General features: G+C 36.5%; 1 protein-coding gene and 1 long non-coding RNA gene across 3 annotated transcripts in view; one reads left to right on the top strand and one right to left on the bottom strand.

Annotated features, from left to right (window-relative positions):
* TAFA1 (TAFA chemokine like family member 1) overlaps positions 1 to 18,289 on the bottom strand; it is a 551,542-nt gene that overhangs the window by 250,892 nt on the left and 282,361 nt on the right. The window lies entirely within an intron of this gene.
* LOC130455414 (uncharacterized) lies at positions 5,563 to 16,325 on the top strand. The gene is made up of 2 exons (XR_008913369.1): positions 5,563 to 14,257; positions 16,012 to 16,325. It is a non-coding gene; the product is annotated as an uncharacterized LOC130455414 (long non-coding RNA).

The raw sequence follows: 18,289 nt of genomic DNA, 5'->3' as shown, positions 1-18,289 counted from the left end.
CTCCCTCTATTGAAAAAAAAAGAAAAGAAAAATAAAAACTTGTAACAAGTGTGTATGGTCAAACAAAACGAATTCCCACATTCACCATCCAAAAATATGTTTCATGATGAATATTTAAAGTATCACCTCATTGTTGGGATGTGGGTAAATTTTGTCTTCTCTGGTCCTCTGGACTCATGCCAACACCCCCTATTTAATGGGTGGTGAAACAGGACACCCAAGGAGGTTAAGAAATTTATCCAAAACCATATTTATGAATATAGATTTAGACCTGAAAGAGAATTTACAGAATACTCTGTCCAGTTTCCTTATTTTACACCTAAGGAAACTGAGGCACAGCACAAGGTGAAGGGTCCCAAGGTCACACAATAACTGCCAGAGATAGTAATCAAAACAAGGTTTTCTGAGTCAGTGAGTTCATTTGCCCCTATAGAAATGTCAGTGGTCAAGAGAAAAATCTCCTTGATGAACTCAAAGGATTGTTCATTGAGGAACATCCCCAACGATTCACAGTGTGTGAATCCATAAAAATACAAATAAGTAAAATATCAAGTTTATTAAAGGACACCATTCTCATGCCAATGCATCTTGCCAAAGTTGGCTCCTTGGCAAGACTGAGAAAAAACACATCAAAAAACTGAACAATGGGGTTTTGACTCCATTTCAAATTCCATTTCGATCCCATTTAGGCTCATTGGCTAATTGTTATGCCTGGTATCCTCATGGGAATAAATGGAAATAGGCTAGCATTACCATCGGTCATCATAGGATTCCTATCTGGAAAAGTCTCTGATGCCATCGAGGCCAACCTGTTTCCTGCTCCTAGAAACAAGTTTTAAGAGCTTTAGCTACTTGCCGTAGGGGTCAGTTACTAGGAGGCTGAGTCAGCAGGTCAATCCAGGTCCTCTGGCTCGAAATGTGGTACTTTTCCCCACTGTGTAATTTTCTCACTTACTGAGTGTGGAGATCCAGCATTCCATCTTTCAGCCACATTTCTGCTTTCTTCCTAGGTAGGGAGATTTTTTGGGAATGCAGCACATCAGTCTCGAAGATTTCTATTTTCAGTGCAAGTTGCATCCTCAGTGAAGTTGGCTTGAGTCTTTGAGGCTCCTGCAGTCTAAGAGTTAGGAAGGACCTTAGGGGCCATAGAGACTGAGGGGTTTCCGAATAAATCCTTCCACAAAATCCTGACAACAATAATCTAGTCTTTGCTTGTATATTTTCAACAACGAGGAATTTATCAGCTCTTCAGACAGTTCATTCCTGTGCTCTTGGCCAGCCTGAATTGTCAGGAAGAAAAAAAATTCCTAAAATCAAGCCATTTTTTTTTTGCCTCAGGTAAATCACTTTTAGAGGCAGTTAGATGGCTTAGTGGATAGAGTCCTGGGCCTGGAGTCAGGAACACCTGAATTCAAATCTGGGCTCAGACACTTACTAGTTGTGTGACCCTGGGCAAGTCATTTAATTCTGTTTGACTTAATCCACTGTGGAAAGAAATGGCAAACCATGTCAGTATCCTGGCCAAGAAAAACCCCTGGATAATATTGTCAATGGGTTAAAAAAGAGTTGTCAAGAAGTCCCTTGTTTGACAATATCTTTTGATTTTTAATTTTTTTAAAAATTTAGATCATAATTATTTTAAAGTCTACTACTCACTTGACGTAGGGTTAGGAAGATCGGTGTTCAAATGTGACCTTAGACTTTTATTAGCTGTGTGACTCTGGGTAGGTCCCTTAACCTATGTTTCCCTGTTTCCTCAACTCAAAAATCAGTATAATAATAGCATCCATCTCACAGGATTATTGTGAGGATGAAATAAAATAATAATCATAAAACATTTAGTTCAGTGACTTGGTACATTGTTGATGCTATATCTCATGATGGAAAAATGGTAAGAATAACCAATCCTTTGACCAAGTCTTTAAAAAACTTTTTATTTTTCCCAATTACATGCAAATATTTTGTACATTCTTTTTTTTTGAATTTTGAGTTTCAATTCTTTCCCTCCCTCTACTCTTTCTACTCTCATTGAGGAGGCAAGCAATTTGATGTAGGTTTGTATATTTGTAGCCATGCAAAACACATTTCTATATTAGTCATGTTGTGAAAGGAAGCAGAGACTTCCCCATCCCTCAAATAATACATTTTGAATGAAAATTAATAGTATCTACAGTTCTGTGCTCCCAGAGTCCTCTACTTCTTTGAGAGAACAGGGAGATATGTCAACTGATATGTTCTCTGGAATCATGATCGGTTATAATATTACTAAGATTTCAGCTTCTTTTTCATTGTATTAGAAGCAGAGTGGTATGTTTTTTTATTACTATATTTGAAGTCATAAAGAGCTGGGTTCAATTTCTGCCTCAGACACTTATTATCCAGGTGAATCTGGGCAGTTCACCTTCTTTGGGATTGAATTTCTCATCAAGAAAATGAAGATATTGAACTTGATGGTGTGTAAAATCCCTTCTACCTCTAAATCTATGATCCTATGAATCTAGAAGACCTGGGTTGGAACTGGGCTTACGGCATTTACTATTGTGGACCTTGTACAATTTAATTAGCTTGTTTGGTCCTTAGTTTACTTATCTATACAATAAAAAGACTGGATCGATGACTTCTAAGTTCCCTTTAGATTTAAATTTATGATCATGTTATTTTTACTTAAATTATTATTGTTATATATAAATATAATTCTTATAGCTTGCTTACTTCACTCTATCAGTTAAATAAAAGCATCAACACATTTTTCTAAATTACTCATATTTATAACTTTTAACTGTATAATCATGTCTCAATAAATTTATATGGTGCAATTTATTTAGCTCTCACCGATCAATGGGCACCCACTTTATTTCTCATTCTTTGCTCTTAGGTAAAAATGTTACCATAAATATTTTAATACATTGAGGTTCTTTCTTTTTTCTTTGACTTCCTTGAAGGTATAAATAACCCATTAGCTGGATCCCTGGGTCAAAGGGGATGGACATTTTTGTCATTTAGGGTTCCTAATTTCAAATTATTTTCCAGAAAAAGTGTCCTGATTCACACTCCACTAAAAGTCAGCTAGTGTATCTGTCTCTTCAAAGCTACTCTGACCCTCTTTCACTTTTATCATCTCATCAATTTGATAGTCGTGAGGTGAAACCTCAGTTGTGCTAACTTTAATGTTTCTTTTTCTTAGCGATTTGTGATACTATAATGTGATTGTTAATTGTCAATAATTTTAGATGAATTTTGTCCTTCAACCATTTTTTTACTACTAATGAATGACTTTTACATCTTGTATATTTGTGACAGTGATCTTTCGGTGGGGGAAAAAATACCAAAGGGAGGTAAATCTGAAAGATTCGAACAATTTGGTGAAATTTAAAGAAAAAATAGTGATTTTTGTTCAGTTGTTTCCGTCATCTTTCATGCTTTCTGACCCTGTTTGGGGGTTTCTTGGCAAAGGTCCTGAAGAGGTTTGCCATTTTCTTCTCTAACTCATTTTAAAGGCGAGGAAACGGAAGCAAACAAGTTAAAGTGACTTGTCCAGTCACATAGTTTTTAAGTGCATGAAACCACTTACGAGCTATGTGAAAGTTGGAGGAACAAGTTAGTCTCCCTATATATTCTTCACCCTGTTCTTGGTTTGTCTTTAAAGGAAGTTTTTTTTTTTATTATGCCTTTCGGGTAATGCCAGATATATTTATGGTAGATAATGATGTGAATTTGGCTCAACAGAAATTGAAAACTAAACTTAAAATTCTTTAAAAAGTGATTCTTTTGGCAAAATGTGTCACTTGATTTTAGTAGTGATATCATATTAGAATCATTTTGAAACATAATAAGCAGAAGGTCACCAAGAAGAGGGTAAATTAGCATTAAAAAATTTCAGAGTCTTCACTGTGAAAGTATGAAGATATCAGATGTTTTAGGTACATTAGACAATTGAAAACTTTTGTAAAGCACTACAGAATTCCTTGAGATCATAGATTTGGAACTTAAATGGAACTTAGAGGTCATCTAATCCAATTTCTTTGTGTTACTTTGTTGTTTAGTCATTTCATTCATGTCCAACTCTTTCTGACCCTATTTGGGTTTTTTCTTGGTAAGGATGTGGAAGTGGTTCGCCAATTCTTCCTCCAGTTCATTTTACAGCTGAGGAAATTGAGGCAAATGGAGTTAAGTGAAATGTCCAGGGTTACTTAGTTAGTAAGTGTCTAAGGCTGACTTTAAACTCATGAAGATGATTCTTCCTGATTCCTGATTCAGTGCTCTGTCCACTTCACCATCTAGCTATTCCCATTGTATTATAGATAAGGAAATTGATATCCAAAGAAATTAATTGACTTGGTCAAGGTAATGCAAACAGTAAGAAGAAGAGCCAGGATTTTAAACACTTCTTGGACTCCAGATCCATCATCCTTGTTACCAATGAGTATTCCTGAAAAGACTGCTTCCATATCAAAGAGATGCAAAATTCATTCACAAGCATTTATGCAGAAACCATGAGCCTGGCCTAATAACAAGGAAAAAGAAAGATCTTCATATAAAGTGACTATAAAATTTTCAATAAAATTTCCTATTTTGTAATTTTTCCATGATTCTAATTTGATAGGTTGACTTGATTTCAAACAGTAAATCAAACAACAAATATTTATTAAGCACCTACTACATGGTAGCAATTACTCTACATGGGGGTTGGGGGGGCACAAAGGTCTCTACTGACAAATTGACAAGTATAAAAGAATTGAAGATGACCTGAAATTCTTCAAAGACCACTTTTAATAAAATTGCTAGCCACTAGACTTAATTTTTCCAGTGAAAATGTAGGAAGCTCTTCACCTTTCAGGAGTAAGGTAATTCATCCAGGCTATTAGGCTAGCTACTGCTTAATAAATTGGAGATTTCAGTACATTGAATGGTACCCTAGTGTAGCCATTAAATTATTTTAAACTACCTGAAAAGAGAACAGAGAGCAGACAAGTGAGTTTTAATAAGGATTAAAAATATGCACCTCTGTAATATACTTTTTTTAGTACAGGCTAATGCCAAAATAGCCTATAAGTGAGGTTGGAATTAGTACCTTTTTCCAAACTTGGACTCACTATTACTTATGAAGGAATCACCCTTAACTCAGCTTTCAATGCATAGCAATACCAACAACTTACTAGAACAAAGATAAATTAGTAGGAAGCTATCAGAAATTTTAAAAATGAGAAAAAAGATATGATTCTCACTTCTAATCTGACCTATTCAAACAGGTATTCCTACTGAAGAAATGAGACATAGATAGAAGAAATGACATACACATTTAGACCCATTGGAATAGACACAAACAATAATTTCATACAGATATTTAGGTGACAAATCACTTGCCAAAATAAGATTAGAAAAATAAAAAAAGCAATAAAGAACCTTCACTTATTTGTCAAAAGTTTAGTATTTAAGCTTGTCTCTAAAATCTTTTTTTTTTAAATATATTTTATTTGATCATTTCCAAGCATTATTCGTTAAAGACATAGATCATTTTCTTTTCCTCCCCCTCATCCCCCATAGCCGACGCGTAAGTCGGGCATTAGATGTTTTCTTGATTTGAACCCATTGCTTTGTTGATAGTATTTGCATTAGAGTGTTCATTTAGAGTCTATCCTCTGTCATGTCCCCTCAACCTCTGTATTCAGGCAGTTGCTTTTTCTCGGTGTTTCCACTCCCATAGTTTATCCTTTGCTTATGAATGGTGTTTTTTTCTCCTGGATCCCTGCAAGTTGTTCAGGGACATTACACCGCCACTAATGGAGAAGTCCATTACGTTCGATTATACCACAGTGTATTAGTCTCTGTGTACAATGTTCTCCTGGTTCTGCTCCTCTCGCTCTGCATCACTTCCTGGAGGTTGTTCCAGTCTCCATGGAACTTCTCCACTTTATTATTCCTTTTAGCACAATAGTACTCCATCACCAACATATACCACAGTTTGTTCAGCCATTCCCCAATTGATGGGCATCCCCTCGTTTTCCAGTTTTGGGCCACCACAAAGAGCGCAGCTATGAATATTTTTGGACAAGTCTTTGTGTCCATTATCTCTTTGGGGTACAGACCCAGCAGTGCTATGGCTGGATCAAAGAGTAGACTTTCTTTTATCGCCCTTTGCGTATAGTTCCACATTGCCCTCCAGAATGGTTGGATCAGTTCACAACTCCACCAGCAATGAATTAATGTCCCTACTTTGCCACATCCCCTCCAGCATTCATTACTTTCCTTTGCTGTTATGTTAGCCAATCTGCTAAGTGTGAGGTGATACCTCAGAGTTGTTTTGATTTGCATCTCTCTGATTATAAGAGATGTAGAGCACTTCTTCATGTGCTTGTTGATAGTTTTGATTTCTTTATCTGAGAACTGCCTATCCATTTCCCTTGCCCATTTATCAATTGGAGAATGGCTTGATTTTTTGTACAATTGATTTAGCTCATTATAAATATGAGTAATTAAACCTTTGTCAGAGGTTTCTATGAAGATTTTTTCCCAATTTGTTGTTTCTCTTCTGATTTTAGTTATATTGGTTTTGTTTGTACAAAAGCTTGTCTCTAAAATCTTAAAGAGAAAGATGGGAACAGGAAGATATTATGAGTGCTAACATTCATAAAACAAAAGGAAATAATGGAGGATAAAACTGATTTAAAGTAAGTTCTGCAAGAGACACAACTAAGTAAAGGTGCATGGGGACATTTAAGGATTAAAACTGTATGACAACAAAGAGAAGAAAAATAGAAAAAATCAAATATTTTTATAATAAAACTTTTTTTCACCATCAAGAAGAGTAGAGATGCAATATTTATTCTCTAACCTTAGTATCACAGATATGCTTATAGAAGATATGGACATGATATGTGAGGGAAGATGAAGATTCTAGTTGGTTTGGACCAAGAGAATTGAGATTGTGGTGGTATTGAAGGATCGGTTCTCAAAGTATTTGGAGAGGAAGGCATGGGAGAAGGAAAAAAATGACATTATTAGTTGTTCCATCATTTCCAAATCTTCCTGATCCTATTTAGAATTTTCTTGGTAAAGATGTTAGAAGGGTTTGACATTTTTTTTCTCCAGCTCAGTTTATAGATGAGAAACTGAGGCATACGGGGTTAAGTGACTTGCCCAGGATCATAATCTAGTAAGTGCCTGAGGCCAGATTTGAAAGCATGAAATGAGTTTTCCTGATTCTCATTAACGTTCTATCCACTTTACCAACTATCTGTGACCAACATTATTAGTGTATCCCCCTAAAAAAGTCAATAGTGTATTAATAACTATAGGAAGCAATATGACCTAGTGTGTGTTTCGTGGGGAAGCCTTTGAGACTATGAATTCTATGTTGAAATCCTGGCTCTTATACTTCCTGACAGGTGGTCATAGGTAAATCACTTAATCTCTCAATTCTTGAAACAATTCTTTAAGATTACATTAAATTATAGATTGGCTGCTGATCAGAGGGGGTTTCCAAACCAGAAGAACTCCATAGCAATGAAATCTGAGATCTAGAGCCTTTGTATTAACCTTCTGTCTCCCAAAAATATGTATACAAATGATTTGTCCCTTTTCTGAGGCTGTCTTTAGGACCAGAGGAAAGCTCATATACCTTTCAAAACTCTCACCAATCTGAGATGAAATCAAGTGAATGGCACATTTTGGAATTATCTGACCCAAACTAGGGCAGCTAGGTGGCACAGTGGATAGGTGTTAGGTGTGATTCAGGAAGATTCATCTTCTTGAGTTCAAATATGGTCTCTGACACTCATACTAACTCTATGACCCTAGATAAGTCATTTAATGCCATTTACCTCAGTTTTCTCATCTGTAAAATGAGCTGGAGAAGAAAATGGCAAACTGCTTTAATATCTGTGCCAGGAAAAACCCAAATAGGATCACAATGAGTTGGAGGTAATTGAACAAAAACTATTAAGTTGGCACAAAGAAAGGGAAGAATGCCTGTTTTCAGTTACCCCTCAGACATTAATAGTAATATGGAAAAACATGAGTCAGCAGAGTTGTCTCCCCCAGAGTCTGCTTGGGTTGTACTGACAAGCTCTATCCCTCCTAAGGCTAAAAGTTGTCCATTCTATAGTCCTGGAAAAAGAGTTAATGAATAAAAATTCATCAGGGGTTTTGCATAGCTATTTTTCTTCTTTATTTGTTAGTAACTGAAACTAGAGTTTGACCTTAGATGAAGATAATAGAGGCTAGCTCTCTGATAATGAATTTAGAGGTGATGCAAGAGTTTCACAAGCCAAATCTTTCTCCATTAGTCTGCATGGTGTGTAAAATGCATAGAATCAAATGTTTTTGGAGGTAGAAGGGACAACTGGGTCTAGACCTCTTATTTTACAGATGAGAAAACTGAGACCCAGAGAAGGGAAATACTTTTCTCAAAGTTAAATAACAAAATAATGCCAGCCATTCAGTCAGAATTAAATCCAGGGAGACCATTGTTCCTTTAACCATTAGAGTTTTTCCCTGCATATTTAGATATTGTACTGAATTTATTATTGTAGCTCAAGAATGATAGTTGAAGTGGGAAGGGTAATCCATTATGTTATTAACAAGGTCTAGCACTTTAGGGTATCTAAGATGAGCAGATTAATTAGCAAAATCCTGAATGAATGTTACAAAGGGTGTCAAATTTAATTGAGAAGAAGGTTAGGAGACTGGTAAAAGTACAAAGTTTGGGAAGGATATAGAGGCTGGTGGGAGGATGCAGTCCAGAAAATATGGCGGTGGGATATGTTGGAAAGGCAGAGGCAAGGGGAAAAGAGTGCATGTAACCAAAATCCAACTCCTAATCCTATTCAGAAATATTATTTGGAATTATCAAACTCTGCCTATCCCCTATTATAGTAGACTTCTAATTGGCCTCCTCCTTTCTAATCTCTCTCCTTTCCAGAACATCCTCCACACAACTGCTGAACTAGTATTCCTAAAACACAGATCAGTCATCGTCTCCCTTACTCAGAGGATCAGTGGCTCCTTTTTACTTCTAGGATGAAATGCAAACTGCTCAGCTTGCATTTTGAGACCTTGCACATTGTAACTCCAGCCTATCTGTCCCAACCTAGATAACATGACCTTTTTTCATGCAATCTAGACTCTTGCCAAGGTGGACCACTGAACTTGGAATTCTGTCTATCTCATATTCAGAGGTCGAATCGGAATTTTGATTCCAGAGTTTTTGTCTCCTAGTTCCAATTTTCTAGGTCAAGGAATAAGATTCATGGGCCACAAGGACCCCTTTATAGCAGTTCTGCTCATCCCAGTCATTCATTAATTGCTTAATGGGAAGAAATGACCAACAGTTAAGTTTTGTCTCCATCTGGCACGGTGCGGAGCATGTGACTTTAATCTTCGCCTTATTGCTAATGTTTCCTGTTCTCCTATGAAAGAAATGTTTTCTCTCACAAAGTGTGTCTGCTGAGCCAATTTAAGGAAATAGTTCCCTTGGAGTCACCCCGATCTGATAGAGCAAGGGTCAGTGTAGATAGGAAAGACGTCAGCATTCAGTGGAATGAATATTTTCCCCTGAATATTCACAATTCTCCTGTTGGGGTGTCTCTTGGAGATGACAAGCCATAGCTGTGAGGAGCCTCTGAGAATCAGGTGGCAGTTAGAGGCGGCCAACACTTTAATTAGCAATAAGATATCCGCGAAGCTCCGATTTTTAAGCACTAGAGTGACCAGGCATGTCACTTGCTGCAAAAATGTGCCTGGTCCTTCAAGGGATTCTTCCGTTCCTGGCCTTCTGTTAACAAGAAAAGAGACTTGTGATTGATTCCCTGAATATCTTGGCTGCCTTTTCCAAGAGTGGTTAATGGTAGAAATGGTGTCTGAAGGGATGGAGAGGGGGCCAAGAATCCCCAAACCAGTGGAACTGGAAGAAAAGAGAATGTAAAAACCAATAAACAGAATCTCTATCAGGACAGCATTTCAGAACTGCAATTGAAAAAGCACTAGTTCTGAAGTTTTAAACATCCTGATTCTGCCACTTACTTCTTATTTAAAATTGGATAAATCACTTAGTCTCCTCAGGCCTCAGTGTCCTTATCTGTAAAATGAAAGAGCAAGATTGGAAGACCTCAAAGGTTCCTTCAAAACCAGGAGATCTTTGATTTTGGGAAAGAAATTACCTTTCTAGCCTATCCAAAGGGCATGCTTATAAACTTCCCAAGGAGCAGCAAAGAGACCTAATGGAAGTCACAGTGCCTAGGCCACGGAGAAGTTTTCTCCTTTAGTGAGAGAGATCAAAACAATTTTCTCAGGTTCCATAATTTACCAAGAATCATAGCAGGAACATCAAGGGAAGCTGGCAACAATATTGCAAAGATTCAAAAGATTCCTCTATGCAGAAAGCCTTGCTAATATGCTAAACCATCTTTAATTAACTAATGTTCTGTCCTCACTGCCTGTTAGCCTTTTTGGAGATAAAAGGGCCTCTCAAATTAGCTTGATGTTGAAAGCAGCCCTGCCATGCCCCCCTTAGAATTGGCAGGAACGGGACTTCAGTCGGACTCGGCAGCAAACAAGGAATAAGACAAAGGGGGGAAAGAATCAAAACATTTTAATAAAGGCTGAGAGACATTAAACAGAAATGGAGATCTAAGTGGCAATATGCTCAGAACTGATATTTGATGAAGCTCTTTTTAAAAAGAGTTTCGAAGTGTAACAAGATCATCCTTGGGTGAAAATAAAAATGGAATTGGGGAAGCTCGATTGAGTCTTACATGGCTGGTTAAGGAATGTGCCAGGCAGAGGGAGTCTCTGGCTTCATTGCAGTATGTGCCAAGGCTCCCGTTTTTGAAAAGAATGGCATGGGGGATGGTGGCGGGAGATTGCTTCCCATAAATATCTATTAAGAAAGCTAGTCGGTAGGTAGTTTTGGTTGCATCCCTGGATTTTCATAATCAATCAGTCAATCAATCAATTAATAAGTATGTATTTATTAAGCACACATTACACACTAGGCACTGTGTTATGTGCTAAATAAAGACAAAGATGGGACTTTCATCAATCAATAAACAAGCCTACTGTGTGCTAAGCAACATACTAAGCTTTGAATGAAACTAGTGACAACAAGCTAGTCATATCTACAGTGCCTAACTCTGAGAATTGGTGTAAGGGTCAAATGACTTCATGGTTGGGGATGTGATTTAGGAATCATGAATCCCATTATTTCTTTTTCTTTATTTAAAAAAATAAAGAGAGATCTTGGGGGCAGCTGGGTAGCTCAGTGGATTGAGAGTTAGCCCTAGAGATGGGAGGTCCTAGGTTCAAATCTGGCCTCAGACACTTCCCAGCTGTGTGACCCTGAGCAAGTCACTTGACCCCCATTGCCTAGCCCTTACCACTCTTCTGCCTTGGAGCCAATACACAGTATTGACTCCAAGACGGAAGGTAAGGGTTTAAAAAAAAAAAGAGATCTTCCTGTCTTTACCACCCTGGGAGTGTAGGGGCTATTCATGGGGTGCTAAGGCAGAAGAGTGGTAGGGGATAGGCAATGGGGGTTAAGTGACTTGCCCAGAGTTGCACAGCTAGGAAGTGTCTGAGGCCAGGACCTCCCATCTGTGGGTCTGTCTCTCAATCCACTGAGCCACCTAGATGCCCCTGACCTGCTCCATATCTGAGCTCGGTTGGCCCACATCCTTTCTAGGTAATTTAGGGGACCCCCACCGCTGATGCCTCACTGTATTGATGTTTGCCTTACTATGGACTCCTAATCTGTTTAGCCCACTGATTCAGAACTCCTGAGATCTAAAGATTATAGGTATTTGCTACCATGATGGAAAATTGCTGTTTCTATGAGAAGAGGAAAAAAGGGAAGGGGAGATAACAAAGTGTTTATTAAGCATCAAATTTCTTCAATGTGCTATTCTAGAAACTATTCAAATATTATTTCATTTAAGTTTCACAATAGCCTTGGGATGTAGGTGCTATTGTTACCCTTCTTTACATTTGAGGAAACTAAGGTAGATAGAGGTTAAGTGACTTAGAGTCAAAGCTCTTAAGTTTTTGAGACTGGATTTGAATTCAGGACTCTTTGATTACATGCCCAGTGCTCCATCCACTGCGTCTCCCAAAGAATCTCCTCCCCCCCCCAAAAAAAAAACTTTTGGGGAGTGATAAGATCCATAATGGATAGAACTCTAGACTTAGAGCCAAATTGGAGATAAGTTCAAAGTTTTCACAGATGCTACCCAGCCCACTCCATGTCTGAACAAGAATCTCTTATGCATCTCTGGACAAATGGTCATCTAGCTTTTGCTTGAAGTCCTCCAATGGGGAAGATGCACTCACTCCCAAACCACCTGTTGCTCCTAGTGCTAACACCTGGGCCAAGCAAAACAAGATGCAAAGTTTCCCCAAATGGACAGCTCTTAAAGAATTGTGCCAGTATAAAGATTATGTAAATCTATCCTTGGGAGATCTGGGCAAGTTTCACAATCTTTCAGAGATTTAGTAAAGGCGGTTCATATGAGATTAAAGGTTAATTTGAGACAGGAAAACCTGAGTTCATATGTTGCCTCAGACACTTGCTAGCTGTGTGACTTAAGGCAAATCACTTCAACCTCTGCTTGTTTCTACATCTGTAAAATGGGATTTCTGATAACACCTATTTCATTCGACTGTTGCAATGATCAAATGAAATAATATTTTAAAGGGATTACTAAACCTCAAGTTGATATAGAGTCGTAAATAATGATTATATAACAATACGTGTATTTTTTATACAATTAATAAGAAATATTATGTTTCTTTCAAATCTTAAAGAGCTACATAAATTTCAGCTATTGTCATTATTATGTTTGTTAGTAGGAAATCACAATGAATTCCATGTAAACACATAACATTCATACTCTACAAAGTTTTAAGTCCATGCATGAAACTCATTTACTGAAAAAACATGTCCATTTCTCCCTTTTTGAGCTTAACTTCTTGAGAAGGCCATCTATAAAAAGTATCTCTATTTCTCCTCTTAATCTCTTCTAAACTCCTTGGGCTGTGGCTTCCAATCCCATCATTCCACCAAAATGGCTCTTTCCAAAGTTACTGATCATTTTATAATTACCGAACCCAATGGTCTTTTCTCAAGTCTCATCCTTTTAGTCTGTCACACATCCACATACCTCTCCTGTATATGCTTGTCTTTCTAGTTTGTCAGGACATGCTCTCTCCCAGTTCTTCTCTTATCTGTTTGACTGCTCCTTCTTAATCTTCTTTGCTAGATTATCTTTCTAGATAATGCCTGATAAAACTGGGCATCCCCCAGGGATCTGTTCTGGGTCTTCTCTTCTTCTCCCTCTATACTATTTCACTTGGTGGTCTCATCTTAGAGTTTCAGTTATCATCTCCATATACTTGTCTGGTTCTAACCTTATTCCTAACCTCCAATTCCACATCTCTCACTATGAATGAGATATCTCATTCAAAATATTCTATGGGCATCATAATCTCAACATGTCCATAACTGATTCCATTATCTTTCTCCAAACCCCTTCCCTCTTCTCAGTTTCTCTATTACTATCAAAGGTTCCACCATCCTCCTAGTCTCTCACCCTTATGATCACAGTGTCATCTGTGACTCTTTACTCTCTCTTACCTCCTATATCAAATCAGATGTTAAGATTATCTTTGTAATAGCTCTCATTTAAATTGGCTTTTCTCCTCTGGTGAAGACGGGGCACTAATACACCACTGGTAGAATTATGAGCAGATCTAACCATTTTAGAGAATGATCTGGAATTACATCCAAAGATTTATAAAACTGTATATATCCTGTGACTCATCAAAATCACTACTAGATTTGTTTCCTAAGTGATCTGAGAAAGGAGAAAAGAACCTGTATGTTCTAAAATATTCATAGCCCTTCTCTTTGTGGTGGCAAAGAACTAAAATATGGGGGAATACTCATCATTTGAGGAATGGCTTTACAAGTTATAGCCTATGATTATGATGGAATACTACTGCTCCATGAGGAATGATAGGAAGGTTAATTAAAAAAATACTAACAAAAACAAAACATGGAAATGCCTACATGAAACTATGGTGAGTGCAATGAGCAGAACAAAGAGATATACAACAACCAAAATATTGTGTGAAGGAAAACTTTGCTATATCCAACTCTAGAGAAATAACTGATATAAGCAAAATATAGTGTTTTATATATGTATTTCTGTTTGTCAAATAATGCCTTCTCTTTTGCAGAGAGGAGAGAGGGGACTCCCTGGAAATTGTAAGATAATAGAGAAAATAGTTAAAATAAAATAATATATGCTTACATTATCTATAAAGAGTATACCTATGTTATAAACATCATGTAAATATTTATAAGTATATATATATATATATATATATATATATATTACATATAGCTTTTTGCTTGTTATCTTCCCCCAATAGACTATGAGCTCCTTCAGAGCATGGATTAGTTTCTTTTTCCTTTTTCTTTGTTTTGTTCTCCATTGTTAGTACAGTGTCTCTCACATAGTAGACAGTTAAATATTTATTTACTAATGCTAGTAAATTTCACTTACTTTAGGGAAAAAGTTAGCTCATAATTTAGAATGATTAAATCCTTAGAATAAAGTTCCAACCTTAAGAAACAGAGATGAAGAGTACATAAGTATGCTTAATAATATGAGGAAATCTTGTGTTTTATCAAGAAGAATAAATGTCTAGTTAAATATCTAAATTTGGTATTCAAACAAACAAATTTAAGGTTTTCAATCAAATTTGAGTAAGTTATTAAACCACAACAAAACTGATGGTTCAAAATATATCCAATGTATTTATATCAATGCATGGTTCCTTTAAGCTAGACATGTGTTCATACCCTAGTCATGAGCATATTGGATAAATTTCTTTTGTGGGAACAAACACTATAGAAAGATCTGGGAACTGAATAATTAGGGCACCTTAAGAACCAAAGTCAACAAAAAACACAAAGAACATGAAAATGAGCTAAGAGATAGAAGGGATAGATGGGGTAATGCCCTCTAAACTCAATTTTTGTAATAAAAAAGATTGTTTAGCTGGATGTAGACAGAGAGGATAATTTCCTGACTCTTTCTGCATAACTCACTGGTGTTCTGCTCTTTCTGCAGAAGTCAGAGCTCTGTGGAGAGATGACAAGTTAAATTGAAGCTATTTTTTTTTTACCAATGGATGGCTTAAATGAACATCTCAACAAGAATAAGTCATTTTTTTTTCCTGTGAGGTGAAGAGAGGAGTTTCTAATGGAATTCAGAAACTGAGTTTTCAAGAGCAAAAAAGCAAAACTTAGAAATATACTATTAAGCCCATCTTAGCATACATGTAGCATTTGATTTAGGAAAAAGAGTTCACTAAAGATGCTCCACTGTGCTTCAAGAAGAAAGAGACTATTGATCCTGTTACCCAAGTTAGATTCCAAGCTATCCAATATAGTGGGAGGCAGCACTGAGAAGACATGACAACAAAATTCTCAATTGCTGATTCATACACTTTGAAACTAAAAGCAGACTATTTTATAATAATGAAATGAAAGGAAATATACTTAAAACCTCTAACAATGCAGTTTCAAGCTCTTTGATAAATATGTTCAGTTCTAAAATATAGAAAGAAGAAATGGGAAGGGATATGTAATATTTATCTGTCTTACGATAAAAGTGATAGCTGGCATTTATGTAGTGATTCAAGGTTTGCAAAATACTTTATAGGAACAAATAGTATTTGTAAAGCACTTAGTACAATGCCTGGTACATAGTAAGTATTTAATAAGTGCTTATTACCTTCCCATTTCCTTCTTACTAGCATAGTGGAATGAAAAGGAAGACAAATTCAGAATCAAAGGACTTGAATTTAAATTCTTACTATGTCATTTAATGACCTTGGATAATTCAACCAGCAGCTGGGCTGGTGCTTCCTTGCCTATAAAATGAGAAGACTGTATGATATGATTTCCAAGGTCTCTTTCATCTCTAGAAAAATAATTCTTTGTTTCTACAGTTATTATTTCACTTAGGTTATCCAATAATCCTATGATGAGGCTCCTGGCCAGACTGGCTTCAGAAAGAAGAGTTCTTTCACATCCCAGGAACTTTCAAAGACCATCTAACCAGGCTGTAGAGGGATTTTAATTTGTAACATTGGTGATAATATCCTTGCAAATCCCCATCTAATTCCTGATCAAGTCAAAGGATCTTAAAATATTGGAGTTCTGGAACTAAACCGAAGACATAAGAAAAAAACACAAAACACACATTTCATTTTTAAAAATTACTTTTCTGAATGCCACTGAAATATAGCCTCTTGTTAACTTATTTGTTAAAGTGATTTCCTATAGTTGTTTCCATGGTGATATTACCTCTTGTTAAGTTTCTATTTTTCTTTACCATATACTTTAAGATTATAGTAGTTTTTAATCTTGGAAACAGAAATATTATCAGGAAGAAGACAAAGTAGCTTAGATATTTTTGATTTTTGAATTGCTTTATATATGAGAACAATTCTCTGGGGAGTCAACTTCACCCTTAAAACAACTTTGATTCCAGCCTGCCTTTTAGTAGGGAAAGATATTTGCCCAGGGATTTGTGGAATAACTGGATATAATTATAATTTGGTGGAGAAGCCTTAAGGAGCAATGCACAATACTTGGGCAGACTTTTGAAGCAGTCATTACTGTCATAATGGGTTGGAGAGTGTGATTGGCCATGACTTGTCACCATGGCAGGCATTGAAAGTATCGTTGTAAGTTTATAGATGCATTCAATATTTGGAAACACCTTAATGGTATGACATGATGGCATTAATTTTTTCTCCTTGGAGCTTGGTCAAGAAAAGGCAAGAATACTTAATATTTTTTTATTTTTCCCTTTATGGGAAGGGAACTGCATAAGTGCTCATTTAAATGCTGGAAAAGTAGACATGACCTAATGGTAAGAATAAAAGATTAGGAAAAAAGTATTTAGAGAACTATTTTATTACTTCATTAAATAGTATATAACCTTTTGCTACTGTCAGAAGTGACAACTAGCTATTTGATTAAAAAAAGGACACGTTTATATGTCTTCTTCAGCCTAAAACCTTGTTTGCTTAAATGAGATCTCAGTGTATCATAGTCTTCATTGCCTATCAATAGGAGCAAATGCCTGAAATGCTCAAAGCTAGGCTGGGATTTCACTACTGTTTCAATGTTTTCAGAGAACAATGAGTCTCAGGAAAAGAATCTCTCTACTAGTAGTTTCTTGATTTTAGCTATTATGACAAGTTGTTTCCCTACAGTAAAATGTAAACTCCTTTAGGACAAAGACCATTATTTCATTTTTATTATCCCAGAGCCAGCAGAGTATCTAGTACATAGCAATTGCTTAATAAATGCTGATTGAATGAATTATTTGAGATATAAATGGAATATCTCCATGTGCATGTATTCATATTGTTAAATTTTATTTGGTTTGAACTTGAATATATGAGTTGGTAGTCTCTAGGGATTTAATTTCTAAATCTCAAATGAATTATTAAAATAGAATGGAATTTATGATAGTTTATTTACAATAGAGGGAAGATATTAAGGAATGAGAGAGAGAGAGAGGGAGAGAGAGAGAAACCTCTGGCTTCCTCTGAGCCAGATAGAAATTCTAAGACCCTAATCAGGAAAAAGAGTCTCAAGATGATAGGCCTTTTGGGGAGATTCACACCTCCAGAAAGGCAGCAAAACTAAGGAAGCCTTTTAACTCACTAAAGTGACCATCTAAAAAGAAAGAAGTCTGAGGTCTCCTGTATGAGCTCCTCCAGGGTTGAGTTCCACAGCCAAGTCCTAGTGTCTGTCTTCCAGTTTCTCCTCAAGTGTCTGTCTTCCAGTCTCCCCTGTGAGTGACTTTTTCACTCTAAGCTTGAGAAACTGATCCTCCAGTCCAACTCTGAGTGAGAGTTCTTTGATCTCTCTGTTGCGTGTCTCTGTTTCCTCTATTTAAGGATCTTTTTCTCTTGTGTCATTTCTCCCAAATTTTACATCTACCAATCACAACAGATGCCCTCTCTAGGACTGCCCACTCTTTAGTTCACACCTTTTTTTGTTTAGATTATACCTTTTTCGGTTATATCACATATTGTGTAGTTAGTTCTCACCTTTAGTAGTTAGTTCACACCTTTAGTAGTTAGTTTACCCCTTTTTGTAGTTAAAATGGGTAGATCTACTTTAAATACTGAGTTAACACTTTTGGGGATTAAAATCTAAAAATAGACTGGGGATTACAATTCAATCTTTCCAATAAAGGGAGAGCTA

This window comes from Monodelphis domestica, chromosome 7 (assembly GCF_027887165.1).
Source record: "Monodelphis domestica isolate mMonDom1 chromosome 7, mMonDom1.pri, whole genome shotgun sequence".
NCBI classification, from domain to species: Eukaryota; Metazoa; Chordata; class Mammalia; order Didelphimorphia; family Didelphidae; genus Monodelphis; species Monodelphis domestica.
The sequence above is the reverse complement of the archived record's forward strand: the minus strand, read 5'-3'. Positions and strand labels throughout refer to the sequence as shown.